Raw genomic sequence first — 26599 nt, 5'->3', positions numbered from 1 at the left:
TGGTACCAGTAGATGGCACTCAAGAATACACAGCATCCTTTCTGGGGTTTGGAGGACCAGCAGAGCTCGATGCTGTACAGGGTAAGTGGTTCTCTCTGGCAGCTCTTTGTGCTTATTCCTGTGAGAAGAGAAAAGAGCAGTGCTGTGTATTAATCTGACCATGTCCAAAGGCATATCTGAAAGCCCTGGAGGAGATGGGGTGTTTGAGGTGCCTACGGGCCACGATTTGAACCACCGGTGGGACCTGGCAGCTTGTGCCAGGGTGCTGTCGTGCTTTTGCCCTGGCTTATGCAGCCAGTGCCTGCCGGGCTGACCTGCCGGCAGCCCAGGAAAGTACAAATACATAGAGATGCCAAAACAGCTTTTTCAGCAATGGAAAAAAATATAATTTCTTTGTCAAAAGAGTTTGTGGTGATCACTAGACTGACTTTACATGGAGACCTGGGTAAATGCTAACTCATCTCTGCTTGGCGTTCCCATAAATCTTGATGTGGACATGACTTAGCTCTTCCAGTACTCGTACGTGCCAAGTTTGTCATCTTGAGTCAGTCTGTAGTGTCTTAGGGCTTGTTCATCTTCCCCAGAATAGATCTTCACCAGCTCATTAGTGGTGTCTATCCACAGATTCCCACCACTGGCAGAACAGTTATGTCAACACAGATGAGACCAAGAAGCCCTTCTTGTCCTGGCTTGTGTTGAATGTTCCTTCTTTTCGGAATGTTCCTTATCTTTTAAGCCAGTTTCTGCACAATTGTTTCAGCATTGGCTCCACAGCAAATAATCTATCATAAATAAAAGCATAGAGGCACATCCAGTATTCTTTAGAAATAAGGCAAGACACTTCCAAGCTATCTTCAAAGCCCACATAATTTGCCCCAAGCGTTTATCACTGGGACTGGTAACATTATAATTGTTGCCTGATTTGATGAATTCCATTTTCTTTTTTTTTTAATGTAATTTATTTGACAAATATTTCTTTTGTTGCTACTCTTACCCTCTGCCACAATAGCTGGAGGAAGAGACTTTCAGGGCAAAACTGTGCTCTGAGTTGCATTGATTTAGAGATTAGTGTCATGTTCCTCTTGAATTTTTGTAATTCATACTCATTAACCTGAAAATGTTCTTGCAATTTTCTTCTCCTAGACTAGTTTTTAAAGTACAAAAGCAGCTTCTGTTCATTTCAAGCAGCCTGAGAGGAACTGCCTCTTGCAAGGCACTACATTAGAATGCAGACTGAGACTCACTAAATAGTATTTAAATCAATACATTTAAATCAAGGATTTAAACAAATAAATAGTATTTATCTGTTTTATTTCCATCTTTTGAAGAATTGGGCTAAATCAATGGATATTTTTTTAAAAAATGTAACTATCTACACTGCCTAACTCTTCTAGCTGGTAAATAAGTAATATGGTCCTAATTCTAATCTCATTTGCTTACTTACACACTGGCATAGTTCCATTGACTGTAAGGAAACCGCTCTCTATTTTACAGTATTTTGCACAGCTTTCTGCACTCTGTACCATCTGTGTGGATTTGCTTGCACCCTGTCATGCTAACACAGGCACATTTTAGGACGAGGATATGTAGATCAGACAAATGATATCGCATAGCCACATCCATGCAGCACTGCGCTGGATTAAGTGGCGAGGTGGGGCGGATGGTGCCGTGCCTGGCCCGAGGCTGCCGTGCCGGTGCCGCGCTGCCCCGTGCACCCGGGGGGTCCGCACGCTGCCCTCCAGCCTCCCGCTGCGTCCTGAAGCTGCTTTCCAACCAGGACGCCTTCCCTCGTGTGAACCCACGCGAGTTCTGCTGAGCTTTCCAGTAGATAGCGAGTGATGTTTGATTTTTGTTGTTTAGGTTGTTTATTTTTTATTATTCATAAGCTATGCTCGTTATACACATTCCTTATCCACTGGTGTTCTTGATACCAAACACATCTGTTCATCCTCTAAAATCAGCTGCAGCCCAGGCAGGTTTGTTGGCATCGTCTCCAATCTGCTGGAATTAAGGCTCTTTACTGGGGAATATCACTGGAAAAACTGTTCCCCTTGGAGAGCTGCAGATGGGATTCACCCAAAGTGCAGCTGGACTTGGTGCAAAGGGTTTCTTGCAGTTATTATTGGATATTATTGATAACACAGAGTTGTGCCTGGGCTGGTGGCCTCAGCAGAGAACTCAAAGCAGGGGGCCTGACTTGTCCCCCTTTTTAAGGGGGGGGGGGGGGAAATATGAAGACCTCCAGCTTGTGAATTCATTTATTTTAAAATGTGTTATCAGCTCTTCTACTAAATATCCAGCTGTTTTTGTGGCCCAGTGAACAGGCCCTAGATCCATGCAGTCTAGCCTAAGGCACCCTGTTCCCTTTCCAGCTTGGACTTCACACTTCCTGCACAAGAGATGGAAAAAGCAATATGCCTAAAAATTGTACCCTCAGAAACTAACTGAAAGGAGACCGTTGCGCCAGTAAGTGAAAATGTGCTGTAGGGGAATGGGACTCATATATTGCTTCTTGGTGAAAGATACCTATTGCTAAGCCAGTAAGGAGTGGATATTTCTATCTTGCTCTTAGCCATAAATAGTTTTTCTGGGGCGAGGTGGAAAAGCACAGGTGCAAAAGCATGTCAGGTTTTTCTCCAGGATAAAGGTTTGACCCTGTTTAATTCATACCCCTTGAGTCTGGAGAACTACTTCTAAATTCTCTTGCTCTTCTTTCCCAGGCCCCTTTCTGGGGCCAGGTTGTAAGCTCATTTGTCCAAACAGTAACCTAATGAATAAGCCAGTGGCTATTCCAGAAGGTGAAATCTATACCTTTTGTCTGCTCTTATTCAGAGCAGGAATTTGCCCCACTGGACCCATCTCAGATGGGTGCTGGCAACAGTCCTGCTGTTCCTTTGGTTTTGCAGGGGGCAGGGAGGAATGCTTGTTTTTGGGTGTGGGGTTTTTTGTTTTGTTTTTGCAGTAAGCATCTATAAAACCCTTTTTAAATGAATGCTTTCTTTACAAATAATTTTTTTGCATGCTAACTTCTTTTAATATAATCAAGCTCTCTATTCATGAAAATAACTCTGATGAAACATCCCATTCAGTGAGGGCAATTTAGGCTAGACATCAGGAAAACCTAACTAATGATTAAAATAGTGAGGCACTGGTGTAAGTTGCCAGGAGAGCTTAAGGAAACTCCATTATGGGAAGTCTTTAAGAATAAGTTTGGCAGGTTTTATCAGGAATGATTGAGATATAATTGATCCTGACTTGGAGCAAGAGAATGGACTGGATGATTTCTTCTTTTCTTGTTCTGTATGATTTCCAAGAATCAAAAAATAAAAAGTTAAAATTAAATGATTCAATGTTACCAAATGTTCCCTCCCCTCTTTCTAAGGGAATTTTTCACTAAATTTCAACTGAACGTGCAAATAGTTGAGCACACTTTGTGATTTATGTCACATGTCAAAGTCTAAACCTCTTGAGGATGTAACTCCACATCCTTAAATACTTAAATATTTTTCCTTCTCTCTCGTATTGCTTAATAAGTTCGGTGTACTGCTAACAGGCACTTTGAATTGCCGTTTCTCCACTGATGCTGAAATCTAGGCAATTATAGTGAAAGTAGCACAGTTGCAGCCACCTTGCACAGTAAGGCTGAGCCAAGGCTCAATTTCCACAAATAAGAATTAGAACAAAGTTTTAAGCAAATATTATTCAACTGAATTTAAAGGAAGAGCTGAGTATTCAGAAAATGACTCATTGTGAGGGCGAGGAGCATGCACTACCTTAATGTTGTCTTGAGGGCTGTTTTAATAAATACATGAGAACTGACTAACAACAAAACTGATGCAGAATGCTGATGGTATTTTTGACCTTTAAAACCTTTATGAAAGTTGTAATTTGCTCATTTTTTAATTTAGGAAAGCAATAATATTAGTCATTCTTTACATTTGCTTCTCCAAACAGGCAGATATATTTGCAGCTTTTAATGATGGGAATCAGTATTTTAGCTCTGTGTATTAAAGCTAGATTACTTAAGACTGCCCGTTGTATCTGAAAGAAGACGTTGTATGATTGCTTCCTGTTTCTCTCATTGCAGTGATGGACAGAAGAGAGAAAGCAATCTTAAAATAGCTGCCTGTCATACCTAAAATTCATATGCAAAGGCATTTTGTTGCATGTTTTGTTTCCCTCTCCTAAACTATAGCAGTCAGTTCAGATGTCAATGTTCAGAGTAATCAAATACCCCAAATCAGAAATAAATATTGTGTCTTCTCTTAAACATATTTAACATCTCTTTTGTACATTTTACTTAGGTTGGCCTCCTTCAAGTTTAAATATTATTGTTCAGAATAAAAATGTTTGCCCTGATAGCAGGGATGAATGTCCATAAAGCTGCTGTCACGAGTTTTGTCAGTGACCCGCTGTTACCTGAATGCCGTCTGTTGCAGAAACAGCACTCCGAGCTGTCCAACGTGCCAGGCAGCTCTTCTGGAAAGCTGCCCATTTGGCACTTGCTTGCTCATTAGCAGCTTCTCTTTGTGAAGATAAAGCTGGTAGTCATGGATGCACTCCAGGTCTGAGGCACTGAAACCACACCTGGGGAGAAGCCAAAGCCTGGAGTCAGACGAGGTGGGGTAGGTGCGTGTGCAGAAGCCGGAAACTTTGTACATGGTTTGTTCAAAGGAGATTGCAGTGCTGTGAAAAAGGCCTTTGCTCTTGGGTGAATACTTGGCTGGCTGGAAGGTGGCATTTCAGTGGCACAGAGTAGTCTTGCTCAGTGAAGGCTTTGGAAGCCTAAGGCAATATCCAGTGAAATCTGTAATACTAATAACAGATACACTCTAGTTAATATTTCCTGATAGAGATGGGCCAAAGCTTGAGTTACTTTCCAAATCCCCGTGACTTTGCAGGTTGGAATTAAAATAGAATATTTATGCAAACCACAAAACTGATTTTGGCTTTAGAATGTGAAAACTTGCCTGATGAGTTTTTGCCAAATAAAACCACCCTGGGTTTCATTTCATTGCAGTTTTTCCAAGCGAGGATACTTTTCAGAAAATGAAATCCATTGACCCAGGCCAGGCCAAGAAATGAGTGAGGAGTGTACAAAGGTTATAACCATGCAACTTTAAAAACCTCTAAATCCACCCCTGTGTGGCTTTGCTGGAACCAGTGTAGCTCGCTCTTCGACACTTGTGAATTTTCAGCCAAGATCACATGAGAATAGCAAAGCTGCTTTCCCATCTAAGAGCTATCTCTCAATTTCAAAACATTTAACAAATGAACAAAAAATTGAACAGTTAATAACACTTTATATGCAAGGCAGTTTTCTGACTTTGAAATAGCTATGCCCAGTAATTGCCATCCTCGTTTTGCCATGGGGAGCAGAAGGACCCGGTGCTAAATATCGTTGATTCTTACAGATCAGACTTCAAAAATGCTTAGTCTCTGTCAAGTCCTATGGTTATCCAGGTACACTCAGACCCCTGCCTTCTCCATCCACTTCACGACATAGGTGAAGTATAGGGAGTTTATGTAGAGAAGAACTTGAGTTCATGATGAGGAAACAGCTCTCTCCATTTCTAATCTTGGATCTTTTATGCATTATTTCTGGGCGAATTGACTGGAGCTAGACTCCTAAATACTCTGCTCACCCTGCTTCAGACCTGCTTTCAAGGTCCAGTTTTGGAAAAAGCTAAAGAACCAGCATCTCCCATTATTTCTAATTTGTTACATGTACAAGTAACTCATGCTTCAACTGTTTTGTGAACTTCTACATCCTTGCACAGATGGTGGGGGTGAATGTGAGAGCTGAGGTTTCGTACAGATGGCACCAGGCACTTTGTCCAGTCACTGTTCCCTATGGCTTGCTCACGTGTGTATTTTGTAGACACTGGAAAGAAACATCTATGTATGTCTTTTAAAGACATCAGAAAGAAACGGCTGTGCTTCTTCTGAATGTGTTTGCCTTCAGACTGGAAATACAAGTAAAAGAGGACCTGAATTTTGTCACTAAGGTAGCATTCTGCTTCTTTCAGTGAGAAAGCTTCGGAGATTGTGCTATATAAAACTTCGCAGCCATACATTAAACGTTTTTCAGGATCCACAGTTTCATCTACACTTTATCTTTCCAGCAGCAACAGATTTAAGCAAGTTAAACAAAAGATCTTTCTCATCTCCTGCTACTTTTTCAGACTCCTCCCAGTATACGTCTCTCTTTCCCTGTGTCTCGAGGTAAAAGGCTCACAAGGAGAAAAACAAGAAAAGACCTAGAAGCTGACGACGTGTCAATGTGTTGCCTCTCGTGAGATGGATGTGCTAACACTTTGGCATCACAGAAAAGTAAAAGGCCATCAGATATGGTGAAAGAAATGATGAAACCAGATGTAAGACTGATTAAAACCACTTCCATTGATTCATACTTCATGTATTTCTCTGCCCTGGTATTTCACTGCTGTATATTTCCCCCCCTGGAATTCTTTATGCCCTGCGTGTGTGTGTAACACCTCAGCTACCAGCTGTGGAAATGATTGTGTAGTCACTGAAAATTGTGACTTTTGGTGAGAAATGGGCAGCAGAAATGGAGAAAGTATTAATGCACAGTATTCTGTTCTCATATATGTCTTATTAAGTGCTGAGGAAAGAAATGAAACCCTACAGAACCATGGAATAATTTAGGTTGGAGGGAACCTCTGTAGGTCTCTAGTCCAACCTCCTGCTCCAGTGAGATCAGGTTGCCTAGGGACTTGTCCAAAATAAGTCCTTACCTATAATTTCTATGAGCCACTGACAGCTCTTTGATATAGCCATGGTTTTACTTTGCAGAATAAAGACACATCCGAAAAATGGAAGGTTTTAACCAAAAATAGCTACTATTCCCTCCAACTGTTCCTCTATTTTATTAACAAATTTTCTATATACCAGAGATTTCTCTAGCATCCAATTTCTGCCATGCTTAGCAAATGTGCACCTTTCTGTCTGTGAACTTGATCTTAAGGCGTAGTAAAATGACAGCTTCCCTTACCACCTCTGCATGGAGATGAAGTGACCTGCTTTCGGGGATGGGGCTGTCCCAAACTGGACCACGAGGAAGTCTTTGAAAAGTGCTGAGCTATTCCTTCCTCGCCTACTGGGAATTGAACTCCGCAGCTCTGCAGCATCCCACTGAAACCACTCATATATGGCTTAACTTGGCTGAAAGCTTCATGAGCCTGAGTGAATTTGGGGTTTGTGATCATATCCAAAATTGGATGTGTTTTGCCAGGGTTTTGCTATGAAAATTGCTCACAGCTCCATTGACTGGCTGTGCTGCCTCTGCAGTGTCAATTCTATCCCTGGCTGACACCTTTGATTTTGGAAGTTGTCTTCATTTTCCAGAGCAAAGTATGTACATTAGCTATTTTTGGATAGCGTATATTTAATCTCCTGCAAGAAATGGAGCAATTCACTTGTTCCTTATTTCCAGAGCCATTACATCTCTCTTGGTGACAGCTCCAAGGAACAGAAATCCGTAACTTGTTTAATGTCTTCATTTGGGTGATCAAAAGACATCTAACCAAAAATCCACATCTGTACTACCAGGAGGAAAACAGCATGCAGCGCCTTCTAGATGAAGTAGTTTTTTTCATCTTGGGTAAAAAGGAATGTTAAAAAAAATCTTTTTGAATGGTTCTAATATCTGCTTGGAAGCTAAATTAAAATATTACTGTCTGTTCTTCATTTTGTCCGGTCATTGTTTGATTTTATGTTTAGCTGATGATAAACTGTGGACTTTGCACCATGTAAAGTGTATTTAGACTCTTAGCTCAAGTGAAAAATGAGCTATCTGTGCCAGTATTGAAATGTGCAGGGAGAAATCTGGGACAGTCACATGGGCTGCCAACGGAAATAACTGATGGAAGATTTTACTGTGTTTAATTGAAAACACATAAAGTAGAGGCATATATTGTGAGTTCCTTCTGATGGAAAAGCGACAAAGTACGTAGTGACTTCAGAGGGGCTGGAGCACGCGGCCAGCGAGATTCGCGAGCCTGTCTGCCGGCTTCCTCTGCATACGTGTACCGGGGCAAGCTAGACCGCGTGCAAACTGCAGAGATGATCTCTATTGCTAATAGTTAGAGGGGCCTCTCTTTCAGATCAGAACATATGAACCTGCTCGAGCGTTCCAAGCTCTACAACGTGCAGTTCGACAGCAACTGCAGAGTCCTGAAGTTTTTGCAGATTTGCTTTAAAAAAAAAAAAAAAAAAAAAAAGGATAACAATTGCTGTCCTTTAACTGCGAGTTGGACTTTGAGAGCGTGTTGTTGATTTAATGCAGTGTGCGCAGACCAAGTTGTTTACTGGAGGCCGCGCTACCTTCCTGTGGCACTATAGGAAGGATATCTTTAACAAAGATGAGGCAACGTTCACTTAAAGACAAGGCTGTGTTTGTGGGTTGAGGCTAAGTGCAGGGAGCTCCAGATGAGATTAGCATTACTTAGGTGAAAGCAGTAGCAGTCAAGATCTGGATTTGGGGCCAAGGTAAATAACGAGTTGAAACAAGGTAAAGAACACAGGGTCATGCCACGGGAGCAGTGCAAAAATACTGGCTCTGTTACGTGCTCGATGCTGATGAAGCAGCTCTAATGCCTCGGCCTCGGACTGGTGGCTGGGGCACAAGCTGATGTTGTTTGGTCTCGTACAAACTGAGCCATTTGTTCATAATAGTGCAGGCTCATACGTGGAAAAAAACGCTGCAGTGTTTTGTCAGCGTTTTTTGGTTGGTTTGCTGGGGGGTTGTTTGCAAGTTTTGGGGTTTATTTGTTAGTTGATTTTTAATGGCAATTATTTTTAAAACTGGAAAGCAACAAAATTTTTGCAGAAGTTCTTGAATTGCTTTTTAAGGACTGCAGACTCACGTGTGCCTTGGTGTCTTTGGTCCCGCGAAGCGATGCTCTCTGGTGCTGAACCCCCCGAAGCCTGCCCGAGCTCTGCCCTGGTGCCTCCGCGGTGGCCGCAGAAGGTGCGTAGTCCCCTTTCCTCTCCGAGGGGCAGGAGATGCCACAGGCAGAGGTCTGCCCGCTTCTGCGGGAATGCCTTTGAAGAGCCTTTTGGCTGTCTAGTCTACGACACTTTCTAAATACCAAAAGGGACCGTTTTGTCTTTAAATCCTGCCTCCCGGCAGCCAAAGGACCTCTTCCGAGCCATTTCTGTCTTCTGCTGCCTGACGCCCGGGTTGCGGTGCTCCTCGTGGGTTCCTCTGGCTGCGGCTTGTTTCCTTTTCTACTGTACTTCGCGCCAGAGCTAGGTGTGTTCTCAAATACAGCTGCACGGAAAGGTCACCGAGCAACGCGGCAGTTATTGTTCGAGAGTTCTTATCGCTAGTATTTTTTCTCAGTGAAATCATTAGCCATAAAGTGGAAAAAACACACTGAGAAATATTTTTTCTTCCCTTAAAAGGTGACGTATTTTGTTCTAAACCCTTAGACCGATGAGAAGTCGTAGGAGAGAACGCTGGCATCATTTAGATAGCGAAATAAGGAATCATCGAATAACCTTTGGATTTCTAAATCTGGCTACAATCAGCAAACGAGTGTGGAAAGCACTGATAAAATAGATTTCTCTATTCTCTATCTTTTTGTTCACACTCAAAGGCTACTTCAAAGGCTAGCACAGTTCTTCAAACCCTGGATGTGCTGAGACAAAAGTGAGATTTGGGAGTGTATTTGAGCACTCTCAGTGGGCACTATTTGTAACTTGGGCCACAAACTCGCTGGACCTGGAGAAAAATAAAAATAACCACACTTTTAAATTCTCACAAAGAAAAGGGAGTAGGTTTTTCCTTCCCGGACTCCCTTTCTCTCCCTCACACATGCACGCACAGAGGCATGCTTTTCCCGTTTTCTAATCTACTCTAAGTCAATCTGAATGAATGGAAGTACCAAAATGAAAGAAAACCGACATTTTGCTGTCTGGTATTTAACAAACCTTCTGTGTGACATGCATCTAAAGCTTGTGCAATAATGCTAGCACATCTGTTATTAGAAACAGTTACCAGTGGGGAATAGTGAACTGTATATTCTCTATGGTTACCCACAACAGAAGAGCTGTAATGTGAAACACTTTGGGCTAGTGGAACAATTCATTACCTCAGAATCACAGGAAATAGAGGTCAGGTTTTAAAAAACCAACAAAAATAGTCACACTAAACTCTGTTCACCTGTCTTTGCCCTTTATATTGCATCACTCGATATCCCTCTTGCTGCTGTCTGTGTAATCATTTGCATTTCTCACATTTCAGCCTTTCTTTCATGCTACTCCATTTTTCCTAAGTTATTTTCCCTTTCTGCCTGAACAAGTCATCGAAGGCAGCTCTGTGGAGCAGCTTCTCTGTCTTATACTAACCATTTTGGATCTAATTTTCCCTTTGTGTGCAAGGTCGTAGCGATGGACTGTCAAATCTTTTGACACTTGAAGTTTGCAACAAATGAAATGACTTTCCCCTTATATCATTGACCATCATAATGTAGGAACAAAGCTTTTGTTTTGCTCACATTAGCCAAGTCTGATACAGTATTATAGGAAATCAATATGATTATTCAGTTAGAAGCTCAGACTGTTGATGAAAACACATGTGGTCTTGCATTTAAAAAATCTTAGCAAGCTACTACTTTATTACTGCAATAAGTACGTCACACTGCTATGATGGGAGGTGACTGATCTATTTTAAAAGGTGCCACAGAGATTCCATGCAACCCTCCTTAGCAATTAAATATTTTATCTTGCCAATCTCTGAATTACAGAGCCTTGCTATCATTTGTAAGTCCTTGATACAAGACAAACCCTTATTAATTAGCTTCTTTCCATGTGTTGTGAGGTAAGAAGCTGAGTGCTTTGATCTAAAATTCAATTTCTTAAGCTGTACTTCTAGAATTGTTCACCTCCAATATTCTGAAATATTTTGGACTTAATGTTAGGTTAGTGAGCACTGTTAGTCCCTTAGGTGATATGTAAGATTTATGTTTATATATCAACCCCTGTTTACAGCATTTAGATACTATTCTTTATGATTTATGTAACAGAAGAGTGATGCAAGACAGAAAAATTCATTCTTGCCAAGGACAGTACACTGCTTAAAAAACACTCATAAAAGGCCTAAAATACCTGGAATTAGAGATCTGACCGCCATCACCTGGGATGTAAAAGGAGACTAAATTCTAGCTAATTTTAGTTATGTGACTTTTAGTGTTGCTTAATTACAGTTCTGCCAGAGGGGTGTTATTCAGGTTGGAATGCATTTCTGCCTTGGAGAAAAGAAAATTGATAATATATGCTTGTAATTGCTGCTTTATTGAAAAGCCATGGAAAGTTTGCATGGACATCCTACTCTTTAAGTAAAGGATTTTGGCTAAATAATAAGTGTTAAGTAAGTAGGAAAAACGTCTGTGCCTGAAATGTTGATAGTGCTACGCAGAAAGCGAGAAATCTAAGCCTTCCGATTGGCTCTTGTTTCAACTCTCAGAGACCACTATTTCTACGTGTTTCGAGAATTTTTTCTCATCTCCTGTAAATTCCTTTTTATTTAATGTACGTGTATATATAGGAAATCTGGAATCATGATCTGTCCTGTAAATATAAAAATGCTAAAAGACAGGCTTATTTCCAGTAATTCTTTAGCAATAATTGCCTGGATTATTCTAGTCTAGCCTGTCTACAGAAGTTTAAGATGACAATAACGTAACCGCTCATTCCCATCCATTGGCCATATGCAAAAGTTATTTGCCAAAGGAAACAAAACAAAGTAGTTACTGCAGTTTCAGTCTTTGATGTTCTGTCCTTAGGGAGCTTCTGGAATTAACGCATAAAGGTCAAACAAATAACAAATATTTTCTAGTCTCAAGTTTCACTTGATTAAAAAGGAACAGATACTAATTAGTGATATTAATTACGCATAACAATCTCAAATGAGTCTAATAGAAACCATTAAATCTGAAGTGTTTTATTACTAGAGTAAGAAGCTGTTTATTTTTCTTATAAAAAATAAGGATAAAATTAAAAATAAATAAGGAATTTGCATCCGCTTTTGCTGGGAGTGAAAACTGTTCATAAGTCCACGAAGATGTTGTTGCTTACATTGAGGTGTCGCTTCTCCAAGATTTTTAAATGACACTTTTGAGCAATGCTTCGAGTATGATGAGCTCGCTCTCAGTTATTTTGCCTTGCCGTCCAGTGCTCCCACAACGGAGCCTTGCTAAAGTGTCTTCCTGAAGTGATGCTTATATAACTATTGATCTTCAGTTATTACAATTTTTTTTGATAGTAAAAGTAAACCACATGACAGCTCTCTGTATGTTTAAGCATAAATGGCTTCTTATGCTGAGACATATTCTGGAGCAGCTGGAAAAATGTGTCATTTATTCCTTTAGGAGACAAAGGTTTGATTAAGCAGCTTGTTATCATTTCTTTCACTTATACAATGCAATGCACTATAATAGCAAGTGCATTTGAGATGATATGCAGGTGTATAACTTCATTTCGCTCAAAAACCCCCATAAAAATTGCAAAGCAAAGGAAATGTGACTAGCATTGCTGTGTATTCCTAGCACCAAGCGCCCACAGTGATGGTGTTGCATGCATATATACTGGTACGTACCATTTGGCGCACAGTTGTTCTGAGGAGTTTGGTTTTAAGATAATATGTCTAATTTCATCCTACACTTTTGCCTTGGTTGGGGTTTTTTTTCTTTAATTCCTAACTCTTGTAAATGTGGTTGTGTATGACCCGTTTCTTCTTGTCCTGCTTTCAGCTATGGTTTTACTGGTGGCAGCCCGGTGTTTTGTGTCCCTGCCGTCCCCGAGGGGTGCTGTACCAGCACAGTGCGCCCCGGTTCCAGTGCTGCGCCGAGTGCGGGTGCACCCAGGACCATGCTTCGTGCGAGAGGACGCTCAGGCTCAGAAAGGTATCCCAAGGGTTACACAGTTCAGGTGGGGATGAACCTCAGTCCCCAGGGTAACAGCTGTCCCTGAGTTCAAATCTGTCACGACTCTGTTATGTTTAAGATTAGTGATCTTCCCACACTGAGAGGCATGTTCAAAAACCAAGTCATCCCTCTCTGTATTCTTAAAAGCATAAGATTGACTTTAAAACTACAATATTCTTCATAAGGCCTTCTAGGTTTTTAGACTTTTGGGTCTTCATTTTCAAGCTCCTTTTTTCTCTGCAACCATCAGGGGTGAAAACATATTCTGCAGGAATTCATTTTAAAAAATCCTCATGGATTTAGAAAGAACATTTTAAAGAGCAAAATCAATATCTCAGGATTCTCCAGAAAATCACAGGCTAGTAAAATTGCTTATATAGTTTACACATTGCCTTATATATTTGCAAGTGAGAACTCTTCCTGACTCTTCAGCCAGTCAGCTCCACAGCTGGCCTTATGAGAAACAGACGCTTGACCCTATTTCCATTTGATGCCTCTCCACGGCCCCATAGTTTGCTTGTGCTGGATACAGGTCTGCAGGCACTCAGGGACCATAACTGCAATTGTTGTTGAGGAACGGAAACTTTGACCTGCTTCTCCTCACACTCTCACGATAGTGCAATGAACCTATGGATTTCACTTGCAAGAAAAACATCTCTTCTCTCTAAAGTACTGCTGGATTTAGGAGCCTAACTGTTGAAGCAGAAGACTGGTTTTGCCTTATTAACTGTAACAATTTTATTCCTAAAGATAAGAAACACATATGAGATTAGGTAAAAACCTAAATGTCAAGATTGACAGATCTAATTTCTAAATTGTTGGTTTTCTAGAGCTTGTATTCTGAGAGTACTGAACTATCACTTCTTCCCCAGCATTTTGGGAGAATTTTGTAGAACATGTGTACCTCCATATCAGCATGATACTGTCTGAGATGTATGTCTATAACACTTCCCAAGCCTAGTGACTGGTAACTTCTGAAGCTGGGAGAACCAGTAGCCTCACAACCTCTGCCTTTTCATTGTATGGGTTAGATCAGTGGCCACACTGAATTTAACAGTGAAGAAGAAGAAAGCACAGGTGTTCAAAGGAGGAAAATGATTTCCTTGTAAGAACTCCATCAATGGATACCAAATGTCTAAGAGTTTTCTGTAAAGTCCTCAAGAGTGCTAGGTAATGGCCAAATGATTTAACATCACGGTCGCCAAAATTCTCCATGGAAAATGTGCAAGCTGCAGGAAGGCTAAGTCTGCAGGACTAAATGGTGTCTTATGGATAGACCACCCAAGCGAAGATACAGAAAACAGTTAGTCCAGGTCTACATTACAGACTTTTTCCAGTATAACCGTGTTGGGCATAGGGATGGTGGCCTGTGATCTCTCACCAACTGTGCTAGCAGAAGCATGCTATTTTTCGAAAATATGTAAGAAGAAATGTATGCTTATTTTCATTGGACTCCTGTAAGTGTCTTTGACAATCATTGCCATAATATTGTTTATATAAGTAGAGGTACCCATACATGAAGTACAGAAATATTGCTACATTATAAACAGGAGAGCCGGGTTAAGCCTGAGATCCTCTGGAGTGTCTATGGGATGTTGCCATTCTGCTGACATATGGTAATGTTTTCTCCCAATAATCTCCTGCAGAAGTTGTTCTGGGCCAAGTAGTCATACATTCAAATTCCATAAAATATATAGCAGAGTTTATAAAGTTATTAGAACAAAAATGTTTTTGGAGATCTCGTTTCATTGTACAATATGCGGCTTCAGCAAAAGATAGCTGTAAACAGATATTTTAGCTGAATACAAAACCCTTTTTAGTGTTTACTCTGACAATCCTAATGGTGGATTTCAGCCAAAATGTTTGTCTAGCTTCATGCCTTAAGGTTTCTACTTCAGATTCACAGCTGAATGTTTTCCTCTGTGATGGATTATTATTTAAAACTGCTGCTCTCTCCAGTACTCAAAATGCCAAAGTCAGTTTTTGTTGCAAGCTGTATTTAAATTTAGAGTCAAATTCTGCATGTACTTCATGTCAGTGTTTGTACATGAGGATCAAATCTTGAAGGCTGTCCTAAGCAAAAGTAAGAGAAGACCGGAATCAGGTCCTTAATTTTTCAGTTAAAGAGTAATAAATAATATTATTATGCATCTAGTAAATAATTATGTTTGCTAAAGTAATCAAACTAAGGCACTACCAGAATCTTTATGGCAATTAGAAATCTTCTATATTAAAACTGCTGTCTGCTTTTGCTGTCTGTAGATCTAACACTGGGCTTGAGCTTGCAGAGAAGTCAAATGGCAAAAGCTTCATCCAGCTCTGGGTACATATTAATGTCTCCAAAGGCCAAAGGATGTTTCAGGAGAAAGGTGCAAGCAAATTGCTAAAACTGGCTGGTCAATGAAGAGTTAATCAATGCAGTTGGCTGGATTTTGTCAAATGATCAGACACAGAGTTTTGATATCAACTACATCTGGCTATCTAATATTGCACATTAGCATGAGCAGTAAAAATAGTCTTTGGCAGCAAGAGCTGCACCAGAATTCTGAATAGGTAAAATTTTGAGTCTCGGGTTTGATTACTATCACATTAAATATTTACAACCCTTTGCCTCAAGCGAAGACCATACTACCTACTGTGGTGTCAGCAATGACAGCTATTGTCCATCTTTTGGTGCCAATGTTAAATTACTTCATACTCCATCTGCACAAGGCAGGGTGATACAAAGTGATGCGAGAAGTGTAGAAGAAGTAGGTTTCAAAAGTAAATTGAAACAGAATACCCTTTTAAAGGCCTCAGGAAATGCTACTGAAAAAGGAAGCAGTTAGTACACTAGTGTGGCAGAGGCACGGTTATGGGGACTATCGTGTTCATTAAACGTGTGCTCTGAATATACCCCTCTACTCTTCCTAGTTCTGTAAAAAATGTAAAACACAGTTCAAAGTGGTTGAAGATAAACACATGATATAGTAAGGTGCACCTGAATTGCCCAAACTAGGGGTTGGTTGTGAATTTATACTAAGCTTAGAATTTCACTGTGATTCTTTTACTTATTTAATCTAAGTCCATTTCACTGTGATTCTTTTACTTATTTAATCTAAGTCTAAATAGAAAAGGCAATCCAATACTGAGATTAATACAAATTTTGGTTTATTTCCACTGAATAATTGATTAACAGTATATGTTGTTGTTATTATTTGGCTACCTGCTTTGCTAGCTATCAAAAATAGTTTGTTTCCTTTGTTCGGTTTCTTTTCAGGATCTTTTAGAGTATTGTTTCCAGAACTCAGTCTTCTCAATTCCCTCTCAGTTCTTCTGTGAGACTTAGTCCCTTCGTGAGCCTCTAACTATTTGTGTCTAGGTGAAGATAAGCGGTACTTTAGTGATAGGAAATACGTCGCATCAGAAACATAGCTTCACTGCAGTTTCTGCAGTTTCACCGAATACAACAAATGGTGCTGTATTGGGTTTTTTTCTCCATCTCATCGTAGGCAGTCTGTAATTTTGAGCATTAGGACTGGAAAAGCCAAATCAATTGTGCAGGCAAAGCCGAGTCAAGCAGGAGCAGGTGGCCCTCAGGCTTGGTCTCGCTGAGGTTTGTGGCGCACTGCTGAGGACTTGGGAAAGGTGTTAGGAAAATACAACTGCAGGGGTTTCTACTTCAACATTACTGAATACAATTTTATGTTAAGTAAACATTTGCATGCATTTTATTCCAACCTCTGTAACCAAACCTAAACTAACTAAATAAGACTTTGCCCTAGAACATGTATTTTGGTTTGGTTCCTAATTTTAAGGTTTAGATAAAACTGAAGAGATTTGTTTTTTATCATCAGTCTTCATTACTAGTTGGCATCTGACTCATGAATGAAAGCAGACTGGCTGCTCTCCCTTAGCTAATTTATCTAGGCCAAGCTGAAACATCTGATTATTATTATGTGGCCTTACTGACATACTGGTTAAAGATTCCCCGAACAGAATTGGGAGAGACAGCTTTAATAGCCCCTTAAAAGAATTTTCCAGGAAGAAAGGTGTTTATTTAGATACAGAGTACATAATTTTGCACTGAAATCTTCTAATTGCCTTGCATGGCCCTCGGTGAAGCAACAGCTCGCGGCGTGCGCTGTCAGTGCTGGGCAGAGGCACCTCTGCTCTGCCTGCGCTGGGGAGGAAGCAACCGCCGCAGATGTGGGCAGTCGTTCAGCCAAGGGGGGCTTCAAAGGGGATCCTGCGGTGAAGAAGAACGTGTCAGGTAACATGCTGTGGCAGTTCAGTGTGCATAACCATTAACCAGACTCCTACAACCCGTCCTTAATGCCACGGACTGGCTTTGCACGTAACTGCATGACCGTCTCCCCAGCTGGTACAGTAAAATCTGAGAGGAGTCAGGAGCCCGGGACCAGGGTGCACAGATTGCCAGTTGTGGAAAGAATGAAGTTACGGCTCCAGGAGTTATCCCAGGAACACCACACTGTCCACTCTGCTTTTTAAGATGTCAGTGTTGGCCCTTGAAGCAGGTAGGGTTTAGGCATAAATTCCCTGGCAATTCTGCAGGTTCCCAGCCCGTCACCCTGTGGCTTGTCACTGCTCATCTGTCTGTGCTCCCACCTCTGTCCTTCGAGCTGGGGGCTGAAGGCAGCCAGCAGCCTCTGGGAGACTGGCTGCTGTTGCCTGCCTATATGCAATGCGAAACATATTTCATGGTTTCAGAGATTTGAGCTAAAAATGTCTTAACTTATGGTTTTCTGTTTTTCATAAGTCTGATGTTTTCAGAAACTGATGTTTTGGGACTGTTGTCATCTTGATTTATTTTCTGGTTTTGAAAGGTCTGAACTTGTATATCCATCCTTAAGTTCGTGCCTGTCTGCTCAGCACTTCACTGAGCTGGGTTCAGTGTTGGTTATTCTGCATGGGAAGAGAAAAGATTTCTGTGCTGGAGTGAATGTAAAGAGGGCGAAACTCTCTTGAGATGAACAGAGCTGCAGTTCGATCTGGGTTACTCAAAGAAAAATGTGGTAGGAGATTTTAAAAAATTCAAAAATGCTGTTATGGCAAAGAAGAGAAAGGGCTCTGTTTTGAAATCTCTTGCACAAATGATCCAAATTATTTGATCAATAACCTATTCTCAGAATGTCCTTCTTCCAGGGGAATTTGCAATAGCACAGTCAGTGGTTGAGTATGTAGGAAATTGGACACTTAAACCAAAAGGATTTTTAAGAGAAATGTGAAGAGATCTATTGATTTCAGGATGGTGCTCTCGTCTGAAAGATGAGATGAATATTGCTTGAAACAGCAACGTGGAGAGGTGTGAGCAGAGCATGCGTCTCGGTGGCTGTTCTCACCCCCTCTTCCCTGGGACCAGCGACAGGGCTGTGGCATCCGTGTCATTCCCCTTTCGTGAAATTATTCTGTGCAATCGTTTTGGTCATGATCAGAACCATGGTTTGAGCTCTGCGTCTGAGGACAAAAACAGGCTAATGCCAGCCTTAAGAAAAACAACGTGTTTGGTTTGGGGGAAGAGGAAAGGAACTTGAGTGCCTTATTTCCAAGAACCCCTCACTGAAATTAGTCTGAGTCTAGGACTTTAAGTCTCTTCTGTACCCAGCTGAAGAACACAGTTTTTCAGAGCATTACAGGTGGATATGTGGATTTTAGATTATTGAGAAAAGTTATCCCTCAAACAGAGGGAGCCTCAGCTTCGCCATACGAAAGCCGGTGTTCCCTTTCAATGCAATCCCTCGTCTTCAGGGCTACCTTAACGGCAGTGCTCGCTTTCCCAGGACGAGGAGCGCGGTGCTGGCTCGGCACCGGGGTGGTCAGCCACCGCGAACCTCCGTCTCTGCTGGCCTCGTGGGCTGAAAATGCTCTCTGCAGGGGGAAAGCAATGCTGCGGCGAGGGCTGCGGGGCGGCGGGGCCAGAACGCAGGCTCCTGCCCACCGCGTTTCCCGTGCGGCCGTGGAGGAGAGGTCTGGCCGGCTGCCTCAGTTTCCCCGCGGCAGCAGCAGCGGCAGGGAGCATGGGGAGATATTAATAACCTCTGTGCTGGAACAAGGAACAGAGGAGTCATGCTCCCCACTCTCATAATGTTCAAAAATCGAAGTACCTGCGGTGCCTGTGATTCGAGGTCTGCAGACAGGCAGTTCTGGTATCCAGCTGAGGGGAGCAGTGCCGTGGGTACGTGTGGGTACATGGACTACCAGTACTGCTTGGAGAGAAGAAAACTTACCAGTACATGACTCTCAAATTACCCTGCTCGCGTTGCTGAATCATCTAACTTATCATGCAGTTGTTTAGATGCTCACTCCTCCGACTTACCATTTTCTTTTATTCCATCTTATTTTTTGTATTCTTTCCCCTGCTTCCCAATGATCTCATATGAAATTAACTGACATTGCGTTTCCTAGTCTTTTAACAACTATTAAAGCAGCTTTACCAAATGATTGCTAAAAAAGACTTTTAAGCTTCCCAAACATAATCATTTATTAAAGAATAAAGGAAATAGCATGCTGTGTTATAGTGACTTCACAGGCTTATTTCTTTCTACCAATTAATGGTTTTGAATGAAGCTGTAATTGAGCAATGACTAATACCGAAGACAGAGATTGTCTTACCTGGCGTGTTTAGATCTTGTGCATAACTTTTATAACAATACTGAGGAATAATAATACCACCATATTGCGGTTTCTCCAAGGATCTCAATTTGTTTATTAAAATTACTGTACCGATCCATAAGGGCTCTTAGGAAATCAGCATGGTTTAGGAGAGGAAGGATTTAAATCAGAGTTAAGAAACGTATGGAAGAGCCAGACGAGAGAGCTGAGCCAGCAGGACGGCCCAGGGCTGCCGAAACGGGCGGCCGTGCTGCCACCTCCCTCGCTGCTCCGCGGCGGCACCGCTCGGCTCGCTGCGCCCCAGCCCCGGCGGTCTGGGGGACACGTGGGGCCCGGAGGTGAGCAAAGGCGACCACCCTTTCCAGGCCACCCGGGCTAGCTCATACGCCTGCAAACGTAGGCTCTGCCCCGCGAGGCGGTTGCGGTGGGATTTTCCCCCAGGGAGCCATGCTGAAGCCTGACCCTTCCTGTCTTCGTCTGCAGTGTGTAATTAAAAGTACAGCCTGGGCCAATTAAAAGTACAGCCTGGGCCAAAAGGGTGACAGTGCCAGGCTGCCAGCACTGTGTAACCTGAGCGCTGGTGACTGGTGCTGGCACATCTCTGTTATTGGTCCCATTTTACAGATGCGGAGATCAAACTGCAAAGACTCAGCGACCTGCCTGAAGCCGCGGACACCGGGCAGCCGTCCCGCTCGAGCAGCTCCTGCGCCAGCCTTGTCCCCGTCTGCTTGTTCCCCCGTCTCTCCGCTCCCGGCGGGCTGTGTTGACCTACTGCCCGTGCAGGTACGTGCCATAAAATGGCCCTGGCAGGGGAGGTTGTTCTCCAGCCAAACCACGCTCCCGCTCCAGCCTGAGGCTCTCCAGGCGCCGGGGCCGGTGCAGGAACGAGGTGGGCCGGCCGGGCCAGGGCAGGAGCCGTGGTACCGCTGCCGCGCGGCACCGTCCGTGCTGGGCTCAGCCAGGGACCTCAGCGAGCCCACGGCCCTGGTCACTGACCCGGCCACGCAGCCCGTCCTCCCTCAGCATCCCAGCGGATGGGCAGGTCGAGCGGGTACTGCTGCTCAGGGGGAGACCTTGGGAGACCTCGCTCAGCAAGACAAGGGGTTCCTCAGTTTCTGCAAGTGCATGTTGTTTATAAATACGTGATGTACTTAGAAAAGTGCTGTTCAATTTACCAATAATGCTGTATTTATTTTTCCCAATTGTATCTAGTCACTAAGTAGTATTTCTGCATCCTATTGGCTGACTGAAATGGTTTCTCAGGAAACTGGCAATTAAGGAGTAGGAAAAATGTCTGTGAGTCACAGATACTTATAAACAACGAGAAGAGATTGATTGGGCTACAGTGGTAATTGCTCAGACATGGTGAAGGCCCTGGCAGAAGCACGGCGCTGTGTTCTGGCGACGCAGCCACGGCTCGGGCTGTTTGTCCCTCGAGCCGGCGGAAAGGCCGGACTCGCTGGTCCACGGCGCAGGCACCATCGTGCCGGCTCTGAGAAAGGACTCGCTTCAGGAGCTTCCCCGAGCTCAGGAACCGCTGGCCCTTTTGCACCGGGGAAGCCGAGTCCTCGCCCCGCGGCCAGGCACCGGTCTGCTGGCGGTGCCCGCTGCTGCTCAGCGCAGCGCCCGCCTGCCCCGCGCTTCCCCTGGGGCTAGTCCCTGCCTCTCGGGCGCTCCCCAGCCCTGCTGTCCCCGTGGTGTGACCGTCGGCGATGCCTCCACGCTGCTTCCTCCTGGGCTGCCGGTCCAAAGCCCCTGTGTTTTGTGCTTTTTCAGCTGCAGGCAAGCCAACCAGATGGGGCTTGCCGTTAGGCAAATGTGAAGAAGGAAAGAAAAGGATATTTACGGTTTCTAGCTGTTATGCTGCCTCTCTGTCAGGAGAGAGGATTCCCCTTGCCTCAAACTCTTCACGTTTGCTCGTTCGCTCATGCAAACAGCAACAAAGCTAAAAGAAAAAGACTGCATGTGCCCTTCCTCTTCGACTCTGCTGTTGGACGGTCTGCGTGGGTATCTGGGCTGACTCTGCAGAGACCCAGGTCCCTCTTGCAGAGTTTCTTGCAGCCTCACTCTTAGATCTGGCACCAGCCGATAGCGGTAGCTCCTTCCTTCCTCCTGGGGGAAGGATAAGGTGAAGCAGAACATGTGAAAGGGAAGTGCCCCGAGGAAACCTCGCCTCCCTGTGCTCTCCCAGGCCCTCTGCTCGCAGCTCTCCTTAGAAGTCATTTATACGTAGGTTGTGTTTTTTGAGGATAGCTTGAGACTACTCTGAGCTACCTGCAGCCTCCCCATCCCTTTTTCTGAAAACGTAATTTCTCAGCTCCGAGGCAGAAGCTGAGTTGCTGGCACGGAGGCTTTCTCCCCCTTGCACACTTATTCGGGTCCCATCTCCAAGGGATGGTGCACTGGCGATGGCAGTGCTGAGGAACCGATCCGCACAGGGATGAGCAGTTCCACAGGCCTCACAAAATAATCCAAGCTCACACACACACAGAAAAGGGAACAACAACAAAATGAGTGCAAGACCTACTTGCAGGCTCTGGTACGAGCGTGCTAGAGGTGAGAACTTCTGTCATGGGCAGACTGCATCCAGCGGGGATGTCCATCCACACCAGCAGGAAGATGACGAAGTGTTGAAATAGCGGCGAGTATGGCCCCACATACAGCGAGGAATCAGCCAGAAGATGTGAAACTGTGACTGCATTTTAACAGCTCTTTTGCTGTTTAATAGGTATCTATTGGAAAAGCGATTCTGCTCTGAAAGAATTCATCTAATGTCATATGGGGAGTTGATGATAGAACCAGAAATAGATTCCCATATTGGTAATACCTTGTGGTGTGCTACTTTATACTGTGCTACAGACGCAGTCTTGCTTTCTCTTCTTGTCTTATATCCCCTAGTTTTAGAGAAATTTTCAGAAATTTCAGAAACTTTCTCCTTTTGCTTCTTAATCCATCTTTCTGCTCTACACACAACTTAATTTCTGTTAGCTGTGCCATTATCTTTTTCATGTATTCTGATGTATGTTACTCTCAAATATAAAAATCTTATTTCATATTAAAGCTAATCTACAATTTTGATTTAATAAATTGGAGCAGGCTCAAGGAAATCAGACCAAAAATCAGCTTGTTAAGTTTCATATCACCAGCCCTCTGATAGATATAATATGGCAATTTCTGGTGAATAAATTGCCAGAAAGTTTTGTATGCTGTGTCTAATCACAATTTCTATCAGATAGAAATTACCACCTACATCCCAAAGGATGGATTTTTTTATTATTATTATTCTATACAACTGTGAAATTAATTATGCCATTTGGGGGTGGGAGTTTATGGAAAAGACACAAAGAGTGGTTCTTAGGGAATTATCTTACTAAAGTTACTTCAAACATCTAAATAAACACAAGGCATTCATTTTAGAGGGAAATATAGTCATCAAATGCTTTGATTCTGCCTATCAACCCTTTCCTACTTCAAAGTCTCTTCTTCATTATTTAGCACCGGTTTTCATCTTTGTCATTTTCTTAAATGCCCTCTTCTGCTCAGCACTTTTGAGACATTTTCCTAAGTGGGTTGTTTTTTCCACTGGCCCTTGTTGAGCTGCATCATTATTCTGCATCTTAACTGCACTCTAATCTTCTTCCTAATTACATGTAATGAGTATTTTGGAGTTGACAGAAGTACATCAAGACCTAATAATAAAGAAAATGACTAAATCTAGTCTTCGCATTATATTCTATTAGCTCAGATAGTTGGCATCTAGTAGATATAAAAATAGATGTTATTAAAAACCTCCCATCTTCCCAAGGTGTTTCATCCCCTACTCCACATTGTGTTTCACTGTTCATATCAACAATAGAGTTTTCTGCCACAGCGAAGATTTACAGAGTCAGAACGGAGCATTTAGCGCAAAGTCCTGTCTGCGCTGGAGCTGAGTCTAAATGACAGCTGGGACCAGAATTCATCCCTCAGTTGTGAAGTTCGGTATCAATTACATATGCCCATAATATATGAAGGTGCTAAAAAAGGTGATTCTCAGCACGCAGGAGGAGTGAGGATATTTAGCATTTCTTAGGATAAGTGTCTTTTTTCCCTCTATTTCTTACTGAAAAGAAACAGATTTTGTTCATTTTATGACTGAAGAGCGCAGTTTTTTATTTTATTTTGTTACTGGATTAGCAAATATTCTATTACTTATGGCCTATTTCCAGAAGATTTGCTTAAAATGTAAATGTAGAAGAGGTCTTATAGTATGACAGATTTTTCTTCCATCCATTTGAGTCTTTCAAATTTTCTTATCTGGTCATTAATCTATGGTTATTTACATTACAATGTGTGCACTACAGTATCTACCACTCAGAAACAGAAAAAGTCTGGAGATTATAAAATAGGAGTTTTGAACTGGTGCTGAGCCACAGGCTCTGCATCCAAGCTCTCCCAAGGTTAGGAGTTTGGATTGATGTTCCTCTGAGTTTGGAATCTGAATGCAAAAATGGCTCATAGACAAGTTAATGTAACCTATGGGGAAATATTATCCTCACCTTTTTCGCAGTCTTTTGCTTCTCTTCTTCAGTTGCAGCCCTCTAAAATACGGGATAAATTTTGAAAAAGTACCTCCTAGCAGAGAGAGAACAGTTACAGCAGGGATTTAAATATTTAATCAAGTCCATAAGTCACTATCTTCATATTTTCAAGAAAGGCTCACAGGCTTATATCTTCGTAGCTAGGAGAAATGCAGCATAATGTTATGTTACTTTCACTAGTCCCCGTCTTAGAGCAACCTCAGTAACTGTTTGGAATAGATTAATTAAACTCGGAATTAACCCTTAAACACAAGTCAGGATGTAATTTTATCATACAAAAGCAATTTATTGAAAAGCATAAAGACCTTCGATGGTCTGACCCAGACCTGCTCAGCTGCCTTCACTGTTCCCAGAAAGGGTTCTCAGATCAGCAGCTCAGTCCACATCTAATTTCCAGCTCTTTGTTTTCTCTTCTCCTTCCCTCCACTAAGAGCCATATACTTTGCTTCCTATCACTCAAGAGGACCATCTCATAATAGAAAGACTCATCCCAGCAACCTTCAGATAGTCTGGAAAGTCATTTCCCATACAAAATGCTGAAAGAACTTGTCAGATTAAAGGCGCTCCCTTGTGAAGTGCCATTTTGAAGCAGAAGTGTGATCAGACTAAGAGATTGCATATTAGCTGCTTGAGTGGTGGAAATGAAACTTGTTAACAATTCGCCTGTTCCTCACAGAAAAATGGCCCCGGTGAGATTTAACCCAGCTGATCTTTCCTAAAGACAATTACAGGATGCAAATATTTATAAATCACTCATTTATTTTATGCCCGTTGATATGTTAGACACAATCTCCGTGTTTCCAACAAAGCTGGAACAAATGCTGCCCGTTATCTCCCTTCTCCTGGCTGCTGCTGGACGGAGGGTCCAGCAAAGGCAGAGAAAGGCTCTTTGTCCTGGCCGCGGCTTCGCTCAGATGCGCCTTCTGCTCTATCTGAGCTGGCTGCATGGCCGTCCTTCCAGATTATCACAACCGGTTGTCTGGGATAAGTAATGTTTTCCTGCAATACATGTACCTAGCTTGCTCAGACTTTATTGCTCCTGTTTTATAAACTTCTAGAGATCCGTTGTGATATTTGAACCCAAAAAAATCCCTCCAAAAGTTTCAGGTGTTGAAATGCAATGGAAAAAAAATCATTTACCAATTTCCGCTTTCATTAATACCATCCCTCTCCCCTCCCGCTTCCCTCCCCACAGAAATACACACTCCCAGCCCTTTCTCGCCGTGCTTTTCCCACCTCCGGGCCCAGACCGTGTGCAGCCTTCCCGGACGAGCGGCTGCTTTTGCTTTCCTTCTTTTGCAAGCCAGAGTTGATGAAATGTTAACATTTCTGATACATTGCCATATTTGCAGTGATTTGAGGACCTGTGTGAAAATGAATTGTGTTTATATAAATAAAAGCTAATAAATGTAAATTGTGTAACTAGTACCTGTCATATCTATACTGTGTTTTTAAGACCTGCCCTGGGCTAGTGAGTGATATATTGCCAAAGTGCCACTGGCCCAGAAAAGGAGGGAAATTATAAACAGAGATAAGACATTTGATCATAAATGGCTTGCAAATCTTAAATATTATGAACATTACGATTTTTCACCCCGATGTGTGTGTTATGTGTTGCATACGCAGTTTTTCTTTGCTCCTGTCCATTCCTGCGTTTGGTAGCTATCAGCTTCCCGCTGTGCAGGGAAGTACTGGCCCATACCGCTGTACATGCCCTACAGCCTTAACGTCATTAAAAAGCTACCTGTGCTGGTGGGAGTACGTTAGCAAAGTGCTGCTAAGCAGAAAAGCAGCGGAGCTGTGATTTTATCTTTGCTTCAAAGAGTGATGTTGGATTATATAGCACAGGGCCATAAAGTGCGTGGGGTCGGTCTCCTTTGTCCAGCGCTTCTGAGTCCTGAGGTCTGAGATCTGCAGTTGAAAACCTAAGCTGTAAGTTCAAAGATGGGAGATCAGTGACTGTAAATAAAGAGAGTAAGCGCTGAATAAACCAGCCTACCTGCAGGGTCACGCAGCTGAGAGGCTTGCAGCAGCCTTGCAGCACACCCACAGCTTGCAATGGGGCATCTGGGGTAGAAAACCGGGTTCGGTGTTTGGGTACTGAGCCATAGCCACACTTGAAGGGTTTATAAATAGCTTGCTTCTGTGGAAACAAAAGCCTCTCGCTGAAAGACATTAAAATCATCTCATGGTCTTTTACAATGGCTGTTTTCACTCCTCTCTTTCCCTCCCCAAATTAGAGTATCGCCAGCTCCAAATACGTCCCTGCAAGAGCAGCCAGGCTGTTCCTGAGGTGAAGGGTTAGGACGGATCAGTGTAGCTGAGGATTAGCACAGGCTTAGAGCTGGATGCTTTAGACACGGTGTGATTTACACACCCTGTCTGAAATAATAGAAAATAAAGGAAAGCACCTACTGAAATTGCCACTGTCACTTCTGCTTCCTGTTTATAACGTTG

At 42.7% G+C, this 26599-nt stretch overlaps 2 long non-coding RNA genes across 2 annotated transcripts; one reads left to right on the top strand and one right to left on the bottom strand.

The window, feature by feature from the left end:
- Positions 1 to 55: 55 nt before the first annotated feature.
- LOC135330043 (uncharacterized) lies at positions 56 to 9222 on the bottom strand. The gene is made up of 3 exons (XR_010391798.1): positions 8889 to 9222; positions 4420 to 4815; positions 56 to 782 (listed from the first exon to the last, which is right to left on the bottom strand). It is a non-coding gene; the product is annotated as an uncharacterized LOC135330043 (long non-coding RNA).
- Positions 8749 to 25761, top strand: LOC135330042 (uncharacterized). Its single transcript, XR_010391797.1, has 3 exons — positions 8749 to 8992; positions 12777 to 12929; positions 20187 to 25761. It is a non-coding gene; the product is annotated as an uncharacterized LOC135330042 (long non-coding RNA).
- Positions 25762 to 26599: the final 838 nt, after the last annotated feature.

This window comes from Dromaius novaehollandiae, chromosome 15, assembly GCF_036370855.1.
Source record: "Dromaius novaehollandiae isolate bDroNov1 chromosome 15, bDroNov1.hap1, whole genome shotgun sequence".
Taxonomy (NCBI): Eukaryota; Metazoa; Chordata; class Aves; order Casuariiformes; family Dromaiidae; genus Dromaius; species Dromaius novaehollandiae.
Note: the sequence above shows the minus strand (reverse complement) of the source record. Positions and strands in the feature narration are given on the sequence as shown.